At 40.8% G+C, this 18635-nt stretch overlaps 1 pseudogene; it reads right to left on the bottom strand.

Annotated features, from left to right (window-relative positions):
* Window positions 1-8550: 8550 nt before the first annotated feature.
* LOC102865169 lies at window positions 8551-9699 on the bottom strand (annotated as a pseudogene).
* Between the last annotated feature and the right edge of the window lie 8936 nt (window positions 9700-18635).

The raw sequence follows: 18635 nt of genomic DNA, 5'->3' as shown, positions 1-18635 counted from the left end.
GCTGTTATGTGCAGTTTAGTCACCTAGACCCTATGTACAACAGCCCTAAACTCTGCTCTATCCTGTATCGATCTTACTGTCTCTGACACACCTACCCCAGTCAATGAATCAATCCATCTTATCAATGGTCTTCCTCTCTTGTGCTGTCCCTCCACCTTCCCAAGCATCATGTCCCTCTCCAAGGACTGGGCCTGCCTTGCAACATGTCCAAAGTATGTCAGACAAAGCTTCAGAATCCTTGCCTCCAAGGAGTAGACTGGTTTCACTCTCTCTAGGACAAACATGTTTGTTCTCCTAACTGTTCATCGTATATTCAACACTCTTCTCCAGCACCACAGAGGATCAATTCTCCTTCTATCATCCCCAGTCACTGTCCGGTCTTCTGATGCATAGTATGTAATTGCAAAGACTATGGCCTGGATCAGGTGCACCTTAGTATCCAGACTGACATATAGGTGCTGCTAAATTGATTACAACTTATAGAAACCCTATGAACAACAGATTTGAACCTTGCCCTAACTTCTGCTATCCTCCTGATTTCTGATATGCTAGTCTCTGCTTTTTTTAAGCTTTGTCTCAAATACTTTGGGTATGTCACCAGGAGGGCCCAGTCTTTGGAGAGGATATCATGCTTGGAAAAGTAGAGGGTAAGCGCAGAAGAGGGAAACCTTGGATAAGATGGATTCATAATGTCACTGTGGCAACGGTTAATCAACTGTTAGTGATGATGAGGGTAGCTCCGAATAAGGAAAGGTTCAGAGCCATTGTGCATACAGTTGCTAAGGGTCATAGTTGACTCGCCGAGACATACCACCACCAGTCTCTGCTTTTTACCCTGTGTGGTCCAAACTACCAATGGAAAAGTATACAACCTAGATTCCTCAGACCTAGCTCAGTTCTCTTTATCTACATAATTCCTATCCTGGGTAGATCTTCACAAATGAGCTGACAATCTCTGCAGGTGTCTTAAAAAAGGCAAAAACAAATGAGCAGGACTGGTTAAGCACTCATCTACAGCGTCCAGAGTAGGAGCTACCTGCACAACAGGCCCCAGGACAGTTTATCTGAACACCTACATCCCACAGACATAGGTGTTTTTATAATATCCAAATGACAGAGTTATACAGACATTAAGTTATACTTACCTACATTACATAAATAGATTTATTGTAAAGTATATTTATGATATTAAAATTTCATGAGATGGGCAATTAGGAAAAAATGTAAAAAGTCTCCAGTAAAGACACTAAAAAGTTAAAGAAACCTAATCTTTTTTTTTTTAATTTAGGTTGTTTATTTTTCATTTCAGTGAACATCTACAGAGATTTTGGAATTCCATTCATTCATTGTTGCACCCTTCTCCCCGCACAAACCCCTCCCCCCTCCCCCCTTTGCTCCTCTCCTTGAAAAGCAAAAGAAAAACTCCCTCATTGGTACACAATCCACCCGGCACCTCCCCAAACCCCACCCCCTACCCCCAAATATAATCCACTCTGCAACCCTCATTGCATACTCCTACGATAAAAATAATGCCCTAAAATACTTTTAGACTATTCTCTCCCCCATAGACTTCAATGCCGTAAACATATTTCATCCAGTTTTTCTCAGTCTTACCCCCACCCCAATGCCAGCCTCATTCTACAACAGTGGCACCATATAGCATTTGTCCCTTTGTGACTGAGATACCTCACTCAGCATAATGTCCTCCAGGGTCACCCATTTTGAATAATATTGCATGAGTTCCTTCTTTTTCAATGCAGCATAGTATTCCATTGTGTGAATATACCACAGCTTCTCTACCCATTCGTTTGTTGATGGGCATTTAGGTTGTTTCCAACTCCTTGCTATTGTAAACAAAGCCGCGATAAACATGGGTATACATATATCTACTTGGATGTCATTTATGGTCTCTCTTTAGGGTATATTCCCAGTAGTGGAACTGCTGGGTCAAATGGTATCTTTATTTGCAACTTTTTGAGAAAGCGCCACAATGCTTTCCACCATGGTTGCACCATTTTACACTCCCACCAACAGTGAATAAGGGTTCCGGTCTCTCCACAACCTCGCCAGCATTTGTTGCTTGCTGTTCTGTTAAATTTTGCTAGTCTTACTGGAGTGAGATGATATCTCATATTTGCATCTCTCTCAGGGCTAGGGATTTTGAACATTTCTTCATGTGCTTGTTGGCCATCTGAATGTCTTCCTTGGTGAAGTGTCTGTTCATATTCTGTGCCCATTTAAGAAACCTAATCTTTGATAATAGGAAATCAGTTAACATCTACACAGAACTACATTTAACAGTGAAGCTTTTGTAGTATAATACCAGTTACTAAAAAGTTTTTTCAAAGTTTTAATTCTTCAGTTTCTTCGTATAACCATGTACAAATGCACAAATCAATTAAAACACATGTATATCAATTCTGTACTCTCATAATTCAAAATAAATGTGGAGTTGGTTTTCAAAATTGTACAATTAAAGATTGTACAATTTAAAAATGATCAAATGCATATAAGAATATGTAAAACAGATTCTGCAAAGCAGAGCAAAGAATATAGTGTGATGAGCTGCCCTTCTTTTCAGCCCTTTCCTTTAAACAATTTCATTATTTCCCTGGATTACTGCCTGTTCTGGAAAATTTATCTGATCTTTCTCTGGCCTGAGCTACCACCAATTCATTCTCCTATATACTGTCAAAGTTCAAAGGGCAAACAGTAGTTCCAAAGCATAAATATCTCCTTCACAATTTGGGAAGGTTATTTAAGCCCTCCATAATCCGACTTTAGCAGGATCTGTAACCATCTGTGGTCCCCTCTCTTACTTCCCCTTTTAGTTCTTCTTCAAAAAAACTCCTCATGCTATTTGGGCTTTGCCTGATTTTATGGATGCTCTTCTACCAGTCTTTTAACACTCACCTACCTTCCGTAGCTGCACCTAGTTCTTTATAATGAACATACATTTAAGGAACTTTTTTTTTTAAAAAAAAAGGCGATAATGAGAGTTTACTGACAAAATCCAGGTTCAACTTGAAAGAATTCCTGTAATGAGTTTGAGCCAGTTTTGAAAATCAGAGGGTACACTTATCTGGAAGACTTGTCTGACCCATCCTCTTCCTTCCTGTCTTTGATGACCATCTTCTCTATCCTTTTAGGAATCTAAGTATGTTTCCATCATCACACTTAATATGTTGACCTGAACTCTAGGGGTTTTTTCCCACCCAATCTCACAAATTTTTAATTAGGGAAAGGACCTGTTCTATAAATCTTTCTAACCCACTGCTGTGAACATACTGACCTATATGTCTTAAACGTTCATTTAAAGAATACCTGAGCAAACGGTCTACCGAGAAGCGATCCTGCTAGTTGAGATTCCTAGGTTTATTTGTCAGTAGGGAAGGGGTGGCATTCATATATATCCAGACTCTGGCCCCAAAATGACATTTCTGAAATGAGAAGAAAAAAAAATACATTTAGAGAGTGAATTTTATGTTCTTTATTTCACCTGAGTTTCACATGAAACCTATACACACACAATCCCATTTTATTAGGAAGCTCAAGCTGAACACAGATGAACCAACTTGTAAATCAAGCTAGACAGATTTCTGGTCCCACATTTGTTCCTAATACAGGTAAGTGCTTTGTCAAAAACTCTCCCAAATTAACACGGGCAGCTCATTTTACCCCTGATCATCAGTAATGAACGCTGTCATTCTAAGCAGCAACTTCCTCGGTGGAGTTCGTGAAGCAGCCGTGGGCCCTGGAGAATCTTTGATGTACCCATAGCGGATGGAAAATGATGAGGGTAGAAAAACACACACACACACCCAAGATGTGCTGCCAAGGCTCCAGTTCATCCCCTTCAACCACGGCAGGGGGCGTCGGGGGTACCCGGCTCATGCCCCTACTCACCCCACAAACTGACACCAAAACGAGCTCACGAGAGCTTGCTTTGGAGACACTCAAGAGCAGACAGGAAGGGAAGGGACGCAGGAAACTCCCGGAAGCAGGAAACACAAGGGGTAGGAGACCCCCCCCCCCCAAAAGCCAAAAGGTTGATCCCGCCTGAGGCACCACGACTCGCTCCCAGAGGCTGTGGGTCGCATCGCCCCTCCCCCACTACTCAGGGCCTCACGCACCGCGACGGTCCCTCGACGCGACCCCACGCGCGCACTGACCCCGCGCCTGCCCCCACCTGGCCAATCCGCGACCGCGCGCCTGCGGGGTCTTCTCACCCTGTTTGGCCGGGGGCTGGCTGCAAGACCACTTCCATGCCTCCACTCCCTAAAGAGCAAGGAGCGGAAGTCCGGAACCTCCGCCCCGGGCACTGCACCGCCTCTGACCGCACTAGACAACCCAACCCGCGGTGGCCGCGACCGGACACTCCGCCCTCCCCACAACGTAGGCCAACCTCAAGCCCCGCCCCCTGGTCGACTTGTTCTTGTTTTGGTCGGCCAGGGGGCGGGGCCTGGGAGGCAGCAGCGGGGCTCCGCCACTGGGTCGGGACGGCCTGCCGTGTCGTCACTTCCGGCCTCTCGGGCCAGACCAATTAGGAGCGGCCGGCGCTGGAAAGTTGGCGGCTGTCTCCGAGGCCGGCCGGGCCTCAGCGGGAGTCCATGAGACCTGTGACTATCTTCCTACATTTCCTGTTCCACTTATAAAGACTTCACCCTTCGCCCCTACGTCTTTTTTTTTTTAAACCTATTTTATATTGATTTATTTACAAAGTTCGAATACATTGTTTTTCCCACTGGATCTTTCCCATTTCTTCCATACACAGCCCATCAAATTGTACGACCCTATGGCCCCGTCTTTTTTTAAAAAAGTCTCGAGTGTTTCGGTTCGAGCATTCGCTCCAGATCCCCATTCCCACCCAGGTGATCCCCAGAGTGGCCCTCCACCCACAGGGTTATGAACTTTGAGCGGCGTCCCAGCCTGGAGTGCAAGACGACCGCTCAAGCGATGAACCCGGTGGGGGCACGCGGATTTGAACCGGGGACTTCTGGATCTGCAGTCAAAAGTGCCACCATCGAGCATTTGGAGGACAACAAACGCCTTTTTCTTCGCTCGCCCGGCCTAGTGGTTCCAACTGGTGATATTTCTGTTGGTAGTTCGGCGCGGCACCACTATTCAGTCCTGTGCCATGGATCACAAATGAGATTTCCCCCCCCCCCGCCCCCGACTTTGACGTCTTAATCACCTAAACTATGCAATCACCCTGGAATTTAGAAAAAAAAGATACAAGGGTCTTATAAAGAGTACCGGCAAGACAGGACACAAAAAAGAATTTTAAAAATACTTGTGAAACTACCACCTATGTTTCTGAACACCTACGACGTCTATCTTGATGAAGCATCACTACCAGTTTCTAATCTCCCGAAAAATAGTACAAACAAAACAAAACAGTAACTAATAAATGAATAATGGCTCTAAAAAGAACGAAGCTGCTGAGATGGGCCCTAGTTAGAAAGGTTGCTGTGGGATGAGCTTACCGAGAACCTCTAACGGAGAAGAGGACGACGGAACACGCCACCGAGCCAAACAGAGGTGGGAAGAGCCTCCGCGGAGAACATTCCAGAAGGGGGCGTGGCCTCGTGGAGTAACGGACAAACAGGACCGTTAGGCGAGGGGGGGGGGCGAGGTCACGAGATGGGGGGGCTGGGGCTAGGCCGGGCATGGTCTTTCTGGGGAGATGGGTTGTGTTTTTTGAAGAAGTATTTCTTTCCTCCTTTCTGCTAGTTCTTCATCTCTAAGATGCGTCAGCCATATTCAGATAAACCTGTATCACAGTACTCTCTTAGAAATTGTATATGTATCTGTAAAAAACCTGTTAAATTAAATAAAATATTAAAAAATACAATATTATTATAAAGTCCAATATTAGTATTATATGAGTTTGATTTTGCTGTACACCAATGAGTCCCAACTGACATATAGCTGACATTCCATTGGGTTTTCACGATTAATTGTAAGGAAGTTAGTTGATTGCCCATTTTTGTCTTCAGAGGAGCTGATGGATTTTAAACACATAACTTTGTGTTAGCAATGCAATTCCTTGCCACTAAACCACCAGAGGTCCCTAGATATATCTTTACACTAACAGTAATAAAATATTTTTCCATATTTTATTATGATGAAAAGTTGATGACCATGGCAAAAGATGTGTAGGGCCTATCAAAGTAATAATTCCTTCAAGCCATTGAAAGCTTCTACTCTATAATATTGCCATATTTGTATCTGTAAGGGATAGATCAAAGAGTTTAGTATCATTAGTACTATTGTATTTGTAGAAATATACTAGCTGCATTATTCTGTGAATTGCATTTTAAACCCTGTGTCAAAATGTGAGAATGGTTACCCATGGTGGACAGACAGTGTTTGGTGGAGCTCCCCAATTAAAACAAGCTTGGGAGCAGGAATGGCATCCATTCCCAAAATAGCTTGCCTCTGGAAACCTTGTAAACTTGGAGTAACGAAGAAAGGCATACAAGTGCTCAGGTCTTTCGTTCATAGGGTCACTATGAGTTGTCTACGACTTGATGGCACTTAGCAACAACATAAAGAGAGCTCAGTGGGCCTACTGGACAGAAAGTAAAACTACCAAGACAAAGGTGGATGATTTTTAATCTGCAGCCCTCAGTCCTGGTTTTAATTGTTTTCAGTCAAACATTCTTCTAAGTGGCATAGCACTGGTCTGTCTATTTGCTGTACAGAGATAACTCGTGGTTGCTATGATGCTGAACACTCTGACACTGATGGTTACCCATGGTGGAACAGTGTTTGGTGGAACTCCCCAATTAAACAAGCATGGAAGCAGGAGTGGAATTCACTTCTGAAATAGCTTGCCTGCGGAAACGCTATGAGCTTGGAGAAAAGATAAAAGTTATACAATTGTTCAGGTCTTTCATTCATAGGGTCACTATGAGTCACTATGACTCAACAGCACTTAACAACAACAACAACATTGTATCCTAACAATAAAAAGATCCAAGGTAAATACAGGTGTTGTGGATCTAAAATCTTATACCACTCAAAGCATGCAATAATATAGTAAGACAGATGAGTGTAAAGTTAGATTTAAAAATTGAAATTTGCTTGGAATAAATAAACACAAAACAGAAATATTGAGACAAACCTCCCCAGAAAAGGAAAAAAACCAACAATATGTAAACTCTCTAACAAACTTCTGTAAATTATATTACTGTACTTTTTGCAGCATACACCTTAGTAATTACCACTTTATATAACATTATAAGATAAAAAATTGTAAGATAGTTTTAGATACAGAAAATAGAGATCAGTCTTTATTTCCGGCAAATTGATAGAACTGTATTAAGAATGTAGAACAATTAACTTATTTATTTATATAAAATTTTAGCGTTGTGAGGAAGTTTAAGAAAATTTCTAACAAGTTTCTTTTATATATGAACTGTAAGATTTCAAAGCACTCCAGTTGTACTGGAGTAATTAAAATTCTGAACTGATGGCACAATTACCAGGTTATCAGAAATGTTCTAATATTAGATATATAATGAATTTCATATTTGAAAAGTTTGTGTCAAAACTTATTATTTTTTATGATTTGGTCATGTACTTAATCATCATTATTTGGAACAATCAAGAACCATTATTTCTATAGTAAATGGATTTATATATTTTTCTTCATTACTGAATTTTTTGTTCTAATAATTTATTATTTATCATCCCCATCACAGCACTTGCTGTGGAAGGTCAGGGGCTGCAGTCTTCAATATGGATTGAGATTAAATATCAAGAAAACAAAGATTCTCACCACTGGGCCAATTGGCAGCATCATAATGGATGGTGAAGAGACTGAGATTGTTCAGTTTTGGTTTGCTTGGATCCACAGTCAACACTCTTGGCACCAGCAGCCAGGAAATTAAAAGATGTATTGCGATGGAAAAGTCTAAGGTTAGAGACCTTTCTAAAGTATTGAAGTGCAACAATGTTGGTCTGGAGACTAAGGTGCACCTGATACATACTATGGTCTTTGCAATCACTTGTTATGCATCAGAGAGCTGGACAATGACTAGGGATGATATTGATGCCTTTGCGCTGTGGTGTTGGAGAAGAGTATTGAATATACCATGGACTGCTAGGAAAGCAAACAGGTTTGTCCTGGAGAGGGTGAAGCCAGGCTGCTCCTTGAAGTCAAGGATTCTGAAGCTTCGTCTGACATACTTTGGACATGTTGCAAGGAAGGACCAGTTCTTGGAGAGGGATGTCATGCTTGGAAGGGTGGAAGGACAGTGCAGGAGAGGAAGACCCTTAATGAGATGGATTGATTCAGTGACAGAAGTAATGGGGGTAGGTGTGTCGAGACAGGATAGGGCGGAGTTTAGGGCTGTTATACATATGGTTGCTATGAGTCTCAGGCGACTTGATGGCACATAACAACAACAACATCATCCTCATCTTCATTTTTATAGTCTATTTTATTCTTTGTGAACTTTCATATAATAGATAATTCTATACAATAAAATTAAGTTCTTTTTTTTAAGGTGTATAAACTATTAACAGACAAGGCCTACAGACTTATTTCTTCTTGGACACACCCACAGTATGGCCCCAAAGGCCAGTGGTCTTGGTGTGCTGGCCTCGAACTCGAAGGCCCCAAAAGTGGCGTAGCCCTCTGTGGGCACTGATCTTCTTCAGGCACTCCAGGTCTTCACGGAGCTTGTTGTCCAGACCATTGGCCAGAACCTGACTGTATTTCCCATCCTTCACATCTTTTTGTCTGTTCAAGAACCAGTCTGGAATCTTGTACTGGTGTAGATTCTGCATATGGTGATCACACGCTCTACCTCCTCTTCAGTTAGCTCCCTGCCCTCTTGGTGAGGTCAATGTCTGCTTTCCTCAACACCACATGAGCATGTCTTTGCCCTACACCCTTAATGGCAGTGATGGCAAAGGCTATTTTCCGCCTCCCATCGATGTTAGTGTTGAGTACTCGCAAAATGTACTGGAACTTCTCTGGGATCACTAGAGATATGGCGGCAGCAGCAATGGTGGCATGTAGGCCTCCGATGGAAGAGCAAAATTCAATTTTTAAATGGATTATTTGATGAGTTTTTTAAATGCTATATGTTCATATCACAATCACCAACATATATGTGACATTTTATGTCAGAAAGTGCCATTGTGTCATTTTTCAATCTTTTCCCCCTACACTAACCTTTTTTCCAAGACTAAATAAGTCTTGGATGAAGTGCAACCAGAGTGATCTTTGGAGGCAAAGATGCTAAAGCTTCACCTCCCATACTTCAAAAGTATGTTGCTAGGAGGGGCTATTCCTTGGCAAGGGACATGATGCTTGGAAAGGCAGAGGGTTGGGGAAAGAGAGGAAGACCATCAACCAGGTGGACTGACACAGTGCTGCAATGGGCTTTAGTATGTCAGGAAGTGTGAGGATGACACAGAATAGTATAGGGTTCGGATCTCTTGTTCAATATGCGTTGTTCTTGACGGCACCTACCAACCACACTAACCCAATGGAAGCACAGATCTGATTGCTATCACCTTAAATGTACTTAACCTGTTCTAGAACTCTAACAGTAGAATTATCTATTATGGAGGTTTGGGTACTGTACAATACTATATGTACTAAGCTTACTGTTCTTGATTTGGAACCAGCTCATACCTGACCCTCCAGCAGGTTTGTAGCATTGTAAATCCAGTACCCATCTCTTGCAGAGATGGATTCCAACTGTGAGAGAGACACCGCCTTTGGGTACAAGCACAACTCCCCTCTGAATATGCTACCAGAATGCCCTAGTATAATTTCTATATAAACTACACTACTAGAAGTACTTTAAGTGAGCTCTGGTGGCTAGCAGTAAAGAGATATGCTACCAACCAACCACAAGCAGATCCACTCCAGCAATTTCACTGTAGGAGAAAGATGAACAGTGTCTTCCTGTGTTACTGTCTGTGAAAACCCACTAGAGGGTTACTATGAGTCAGTTCCAACTTGATGGTGCACAATAACAATATATGTACCATGTGTACAATAGTATTTTCACATATCAGTAATTTATATTTGTTGTGGAGTATTTAATTAAATATATATTTCACAAGTTTGTTCATTTATCTGCTGATGAGTCAGTCCAGAAATTAGCAAACAATCTGATTAATATCACTGCAAGTAAAATCTTGCTGCTGATAATTTTCTTTAAATGGCTGGAACAGTGAGTGTATCAACAGGGAACCTCCAGAAATGCAAGCTGAAGTTAGAAGAGGCTATGGCAGGAGGGATATCACTGATGTCAGATAGACCTTGGCTGAGAACAGAATACCAGAAAGATGTTTACTTGTGTTTTATTGACTATGCAAAGGCATTTGACTGTGTGGGTCATAACCACATTGAGAAAAATAGGGCTCTCAGAACACTTAATTGTACTCATGGGAAACTTAGCCAAAGAAGCAGTTGTACAGAAAGAAAAAGGGAACACTCAATGATTTAAAATTAGGTAAAGTATGTGTCAAAGTTGTTTCCTTTCTAAATACCTATTCCATCTGGATGCTGAGAAAATCATTAGAGAAGCTGGACTATAGATGAAGAAGAATGTGGCCTCAGGATTGGAGGAAGACTTATCAACAGCCTGCTTTACATAAGATGACACAACCTTGCTTAAGGTGAAGCAAGTGAGGAGGATTTGAGACACTTGTTACAGAAATTCAAAGACTACAGCCTTCAATATGGATTATATTTCAACATCTAAAAACAAAAATGCTCATCACAGGACCTACAGGCAACAACAAAGAGAGAGAGAGAGAGGAAAGGTTGAAGTTGTTAAAAGGTTTCATTTTACTTAGATTCATGGTAACTTGTTAGTTGCCACTGAGTCTAGTATATAGCAGTCAAGAAATCAAAACATAGGTTGCAGTGGGAAGATATGAGCCAAGGACTTCTCCAAAGTGTTAAAGAGCAGGTATGTTAGTTTTAAGACTAAGCTGCGTCTGATTCAAGCCATGGTATAATCACTTGCTTTCCATGGATGTTGCGAACCACTACTCTGTTTCTCTGGGAGAAATGACAAAGACACACAACTCACAAAGGAGACAAGACTGCAGCCACAACACAGACGACCAGACAAGAGACAGGACAAGGGCTGCAGCCCTGAAGGCCTGCGTCGTTTTATTATTTACACCATTTAGAAACAAAGAGATCGTTCACAGAGAAATGGAAACTTTAAGGAATGCATCATAGAGCCCAAATGGGCCAGGTACAAGTAAAAACATTGTGATTGATCTCACAGGGCCCAAATGGACTAGGATCTGAGTTCCCAGGAATCAGGACAATAGGCTTTTGACAAATAAGCAATGAATAACATATTGTGCACAATCTACTTCTGAATAAAACTTGCTACAACTAATATAACTGCAACTGATGAGAACAAAGTAGTATTCATTTATCTGGGAAGAGTTACTTTTCTTGGGCTACCTGCAGGGCACCAAGTCCCTTGCCTGTGCGCATAACTAGGGAACAAGTCTCTTCCCACACTCTATCCTTAGGATAGGTTCCTGGAGGACATCCGTGTGCAGACTGTCCTCCAAGATGGCTGTGCATCGGCTCCATCATATGGATCTGAAAGACACTGAGTAAGAAAGACTGAATGATAATGAATGCCTTTGAACTGTGGTGTTGGAGAAGAGTATTAAATATCCCACTGACTACCACAAATCCAAATCTGTCTTGGAGAAAGTGCAGCCCAGATGGTCCTTAGAAGGAAGGATGTTGAAACTTTGTCTCACATTCTTTGGATGTGTTGTCAGGAGAGGCTATTCATTGGAAAAAAGACATCATGCTAGGAAAGGTAAGGATTGGAAAAAGAGAGGAAGACCCACAGTGAAGTTTATTGACAATGTGACTATAACAATGGGCGCCAGCCCATGACAGAGATCTTGAGGATGGAGCAGGATAGGACAAGGTTCTGATAGGAGTCACTATTCATCATAACCAGCACCTAATAAGTAATGGATATTTTGGTTTCGAATTTCAGGCTATTATAAATTTCTTGTCTGAGTCTTTATCAGTGAACACAGACATGTACAAGTCTGTATTCATCATTTCAACTCTCAACACACTCAACTCATTGTCACTGAGTCAGATTGGGCTTATTGCTATCCTTCCAGTGGCTTTTCAAAAGCTGAAATCACACTCGGAGGAGTTTGTCCATCTTTCTCCCCATGAAGTTACTGGTGGATTTGAATCACCTGCCTTTGCATTGGCAGCAAAACTCCTTATAGAGTAGGGCACAGAGCTCCCTCTTCTTTCTTCTGTAACAGAAATACCACAAATGGGTGATTGCTTTAACAAACAAATTTATTCTCTTACAGATTAGAGGCTAAAAGTTCAAATTCAGATTGCCAGTGCTGATTTTCTCTGTGTTTGTTGATTGTGGAGGAGTGTGTTTCCTTCATCATCTGTAGGTTAGGCATTGTGGAAATCTTTGTGTATTTTAATCCACCAGGGCCAAGGAGTATAATAATCTCTCAAAGTTAGAAGTTTTAAGTCCAAATTTGGTAAGCCATTTCTAGATGAAGGGTCTCTCTGAGTCAATTGTGAACAAAGGCCCATGTTTCCTTCCACATATGTAGGCTCCATGTTCTCTTGCAGCTTCCTCCCGCAGACCAGACCCAAATGACACACTGTTTTTGTTGTTGTTTACAGTCAAGTTGGAACTGACTCATAGCTGACCCTCTAGCTGCATTTCAAAGGCAATATATGGTATAGGAGGAGACTGTCCCATCCTTCTCCTGCAGAGCATCAGGTGGAATTGAACTGCATGCCTTTGGGATTGCAGCATAGCTTCTTGCTGCTAGGCCACCAGAGCTCCCTAATGAAACACTGTCAAGTCGCCTGTGACTCATAGCAACCTTTTGTACAATAGCCCTAAACCCTGCTCTATCCTGTGCCAATCTTATTTTCTCTGACACACCTATCCTCATTACCCCAGTCACTGAATCAATCCATTTCATCAAAGGTCTTCCTTTCTTGTGCTGTCCCTCCACTTTCCCTAGCATGATGTCCCTCTCCAAGGATTGATCCTGCCTTGAGACATGTCCAAAGTATGTCAGACGAAGCTTCAGAATCCTTGCCTCCAAGGAGCAGCCTGATCTCTCTCTAGGATGAACCTGTTTGTTTTCCTAGCAGTCCATGGTATATTCAACCCTCTTCTCCAGCACCACAGCTCAAAGGCATCAATTCTTCTATCATACCTAGTAGTCACTGTCCAGATTTCTGATGCATAGCAAGTAATTGCAAAGACTATGGTCTGCATCAGGCACACCTTAGTCTCCAGATTAACATCGCTGCTCTTCAGTACTTTGGAGAGGTCTCTGACAGCAGATTTTCCCAATGCAATTAATCTTTTAATTTCCTGACTGCTGGTACCAAGAGTGGAGCCAAGCAAGCTAATGCTGCTAACAATCTCAATCTCTTCACCACCTATGAAACACTGTACTCTTGGAATTTTATTCTTATTGATACTAAAGTTCCTCATCTCAGCCCATTGTCTTTCACTTTTATATCTAATGAGATAAAAGGTGCTACAGGCCACACCAGAGGGAATCTTCCCTTATATTTATTTATATTTGTTCTTATTATGTGTTTCTGAGACCAAACTAACTTTTAGCTGACCCTCTAACCAATTTGCAGAGGTGGTAAAACACATGCAAGGAGATTGCCCATTTTTTCCCCATGGAGCAACTGATGTCTTTCAACCATGTGCCTTTGAGATTGCAACATAGCAATTGCTGTTGTTATGTGACATCAAGTCACCTATGACTCATAGCAACCCTATGCTCAATAGCTCTGAACTCTTTTCTATCCTAAGCCAATCTCAATTATTTTTTACACACTTACCACCATTACTCCATCTCATTGAAGTGTCAATCCATCTCATCCAGAGTCTTCCTCTCCTGTGCTGTCCCTCCATCCTGCCAAGTATGATGTCTAAGGACTAGTCCCTCCTGGAAACATGCCCAAAATATGTGGGATGGAGCCTGAAAATCCTTGCCTTCAAGGAGCAGCTTGATTTCACCCTCTCCAGAAAAGGAGAGGGTCCATGCATATGAATACTCTGCTCCAGCACCAGACAACTCAAAGGCATTAATTCTTCTTCTGTCATCCTTAGGCATTGTCCAGCTTTCTGATGTATACCTAGTAATTGCAAAGACCTGGGTCAGATGCACCTTAGTCTCTAGACATCCTTGCTCTTCAGCACTCTGGAGAGGTCTGTTACAACTGATTTTCCTAATGCAGTTTGAGTTTTTATTGCCTGACTCCTGGTGCCAAGAATGTTGATTGTGGAGTCAAGCAAACTGAAATTATTAAAAAATCTCAATATTTTCCCCATCTATCATGGTGCTGCCAACTGACCCAGTGGTGAGAATCTTTGTCTTCTTGCTGTTGCGCTTCAATGCATGTTGCAGACTACATACCTTGACTTTCTGAAGGAAATGCTTCAGGCCCTTTTCAGTTTTGGCAAGCAAAGTTGCATCATCTGCAAAATGTAGGTTGTTGGTGAGTCTTCCTCCAATCCTGATGCCACATTCCTCATAAAGTCCAGCCTCCCAAATGATCTGTTCTGGATACAGACTGAAAAGGTATGGAGATATGATGCATCCCTGATGCACTCCTTTCCTGATATTAAACCAGTGTTTCCTTACTCAGTAGTGACAACTGCTTGTTGGTCCAAGTATAGGTTTCACATGAGCACAATCAGGTATTATCTTCTCAAGGCTAGGTACAATTTGTTGTAATGTATATGGAATTAAGTGGTGGTGTATTGAAGCTAACTTATTTATAATATAATGGGAGACCATGACATAGTTTCAATATAAAATCATTGTTACTGTTGTTGTTAGGTGCTATCAAGTTGACTACAACTCATAATGACCCTATGAACAACAGATTGGAACCTTGTCCTATCCTGATCTTCAAGATCACCAAAATGCTCAAGTCAAATTGCAGTCACTGTCACTATGTCCATACATCTCATTGTGGGTTTTCCTCTCTTTCACTTACCCTCTACCTCTCCCAGCATAATGTCTTTTTCCAGGGACTGACCTCTCCTGACGACATACCTAAAGGATGTGAGACAAGGATTGACTATCTTGGTCTCTAAGGAGCCCCTTAAAGTCCTCCAAAACAGATTTATTTCATTCTTTTGGCACTTGGTATAATAGTAATTACTCTTCTCCAGGACCACAATTTAAAGGCATTGATTCTTCTTCACTGTTCCTTAGTTACTGTCCAAATTTCAGATACATTAGGAAGCAACTGAAAATAGCATGGCTCACCTTAGTCTTTAAAGTGATATCCTTGCTCTTTAGTTCCACGGAGAAATCCTTGACAGTAAATTTTTAAAATTCAACATGTCTTTTTTTTTAAGTGGCAGAACTTTTAATAAAATACAGTGCTGATGTACACATGCAAAACTGCATTTGATACCTCCATAGACAATGGGAATGAAAATTTAGCAGAGACATTACAAATAGCAATGCAGAACCAAATTAATGCAAACGCATAGAGTCCCAACACTGTGACAACTCAGATTAGACCTAGAAAGGTGGCTCACCTAACAGGTCTAGTATCCTCAGAAAATCCATCCAAGGCAACACTTGAAACGAGGGTATCTGCTGTTCAGTTTGGAAACTCTTCTACATCAGGATTAGCTACATTAGCTACCTTAGCTGAAGCATCTGCTAAGTTATTTAATTCTTCAGAAATTCCAGTAATGGCCGTGGAAGGAGTAGTTCCAGTAGAATTTGTGGATAGCGAAATTCAACAAGTAGTTCAGGAGGTCGGCAAGTCATCACAATAGTTACTGATGGAATTAACATGTTTTTTTTTTTATTTCTTGATTTCTATTACCAAGGATGTTGATTTGTGGATCCAAGTAAAATTAAATCCTTGAGAACATGATGTTGTCTATTGGTCTAGAAGTATTTTTATTTTCTTGATGTTGAGATATAATCCTTATTAAAGGTTGTGGGTTTTTTTTTTTGTTGTTTTGGGTGTCCCCCCCCCCAGTCTCCTTTTCTTTTCTGTAAGGAAGTTTGTGTCGACTACCTAAGACAGGTTGTTGATAAGTCTCCTTCCAATTCTGATGCCGCATTCTTCTTCATATAGTCCTGTTTCTCTAATGATTTTTTTTTTCAGCATCCAGATGTAATAGGTATGTAGAAAGGATACAACCTTGACATGCGTTTATCCAATTTTAAACTATGGACTATTACCTTTTTCTGTTTGGATAACTGGTGCTTTGTCTATGTATAAGTTTTCCACAAGCACAATTAAGTGTTCTGAGAGCTCTATTTTTCTCAATGTTAGCCAGAGATTGTTATGATCCGTACAGTCAAATGCCTTTGCATGGTCAATGAAACACAAGTAAACACATCTTTCCTGTAATCTCTGTTCTTAGCCAAGATCCAGAAATTCATGACTCCTGCTACAGCCTTTTCTGAATCCAGCTTGAATTTCTGGAAGGTCCTTGTTGATGTGCTGGTCTAGCTGTTTTTTTTTGTAATCTTGAGCACGATATCACTTGGATGTGGTATTAATTGTATTACCTGATAATGACTGCAATCTATTTTATCACTATTTTAGAGACTGAGAACAATTATGGATCTCTTCCGCTCAATTCACCAGCTAACTATCCTTTAAATGTCTTGGCATAGACTGACAAACACATCCAGGATGGCATCTGTTTGTTGAAACTGCTATCTTGGTATTCAATCAATTGCCGAGACCTCCTCTGACAAAATAAGTGTCAAAAGATAATTTCAAACTTGCATTAGAAAGTCAAAATGGCAAAAGGAAGAGAAGAAATGCTGCAATGAGAATGATGAAGAGTGATTTCAAAATAGCAGCTCAAGAAGACAAAGTATCACATCACAAGAAGATAAAGGTAAACAACCCAATTGCAAAATGGCACAGGATATGAACAGACACTTCACCAAAGAAGACATTCAGATGGCCAACAAACACATGAAGAAATGTTCAAAATCCCTAGCTCTGAGAGATGCAAATAAAAATAATTATGAGATATCATCTCACCACAGTACTAACAGCAAAATTCAACAGAGCAGCAAACAACAATTGCTGGCAAAGTTGTGGAGAAACTGGAAAGTTTATTCACTGTGGTGAGAGTGTAAAATGGAGCAACCACTATGGAAGGAAATATGGCGTTTTCTCAAAAAGTTGGAAATTGAAAAAAAAAAAGTTGAAACTAGAAATAACATTTGACCCAGCAATGCTACTTCTGGGAATATACCCTAAAGAAATCAGAACTGCCACCCAAACAGATATATGCACACCTATATTTATTGCTACATTGTTTACAATAGCAAAGAGATGGAAATAAACCAAATACCCATCAACAAACGGATGGATAGAGAAGCTGTGGTATATTTACACAATGGAATATTATGCAGCACTGAAAAACAAGGAACTCATAAAATATTCAACAAAATGGATGACCCTCGAGGACGTTATGCTGAGTGAGTTATCAGTCACAAAAGGACAAATACTGCATAAAGCCACTGTTATAAAACAGGACTGACTTGGTTGGAGGAAGCTAAGAAAAGAGGGAATAAATAATATATACTGCATTTAAACAGATGAGGGTAAGAACTGTTTAAAAGGAATATATGATTAGGTATTATCTATATGACCATAGTCCAGAATAAAAGTTTCATAGCAAAGTGGACTGGGGTTGGGGGTGCGCAGGGACAAAGTTGTGCAACAATTAAAGACTTTTTTTTCAAAGAGAAAAATGAACTGGTGGGGGTAGGGAGGAAAATGTGCAACAATGAATGAATGGAAATTCAAGTTCTCTCTAAAAAAATCGTAAGGTCACATAATTTGATAGGTAGAGGGAAGTATGGGTAAAGGAAAAAGGAAAGATCTGGAGTGAAAAACAATGTATACGAACCTTGCAAGTAAACCAGTATAAAAGAAAAATTTTAAAAAAGAAAAAAAAAATAAAATTGGGATGTTGTTGCTAAGTGCAGTTGAGTCGTAGATGACTCATAGTGACCCTATGACTGAAAGACGTGCACACTTGTTTAACTTTCATCGTTTCTCTAAGTTCTTAGAGTTTTTGGAGGCAAGCTATTTCAGAAGTGGATGCCACTCCTGCTTCCAAGCTTGTTTCAATCTGGGAGCTCCACCAAACACTGTCTACCATGGGTAACCATTATCACATTTAACACACCAGTGTCTCAGTATTTAGCATCATAGTAACCACGAGTTACCTCTGTACAGCAAATTGACAGACCAGTGCTGTTTTGTTTTGCCTAAGTACTATAAATTTTATTTATTAGCAATATAATTTTTATATCTTAAAACTAGGGGGAGCTCTGGTGGCCTAGTGGCAAGCAGTTGCAACTACAATCCCAGAGGCGCACGGTTCGAATCCACCAAATGCTCTGCCAGGGAAGGAGGGACAATCTCCTCCTGTACCAGTCAGATCTGACTTGAAGGTACACTCACACAAAAATAATAAAAAAATTTAAAAAAATCCTAAAACTAGATCAAAATACTTTTTTTTACAGTTTAGTTTGTATATTTTAAAATGTTTATGTTCCAGATTTAACTTACACACTTTAAT

This window comes from Elephantulus edwardii, unplaced genomic scaffold, assembly GCF_000299155.1.
Source record: "Elephantulus edwardii isolate Elephantulus edwardi_28Jun2011 unplaced genomic scaffold, EleEdw1.0 scaffold00141, whole genome shotgun sequence".
NCBI classification, from domain to species: domain Eukaryota; kingdom Metazoa; phylum Chordata; class Mammalia; order Macroscelidea; family Macroscelididae; genus Elephantulus; species Elephantulus edwardii.
This window is presented reverse-complemented; position numbering and strand designations above follow the sequence as displayed.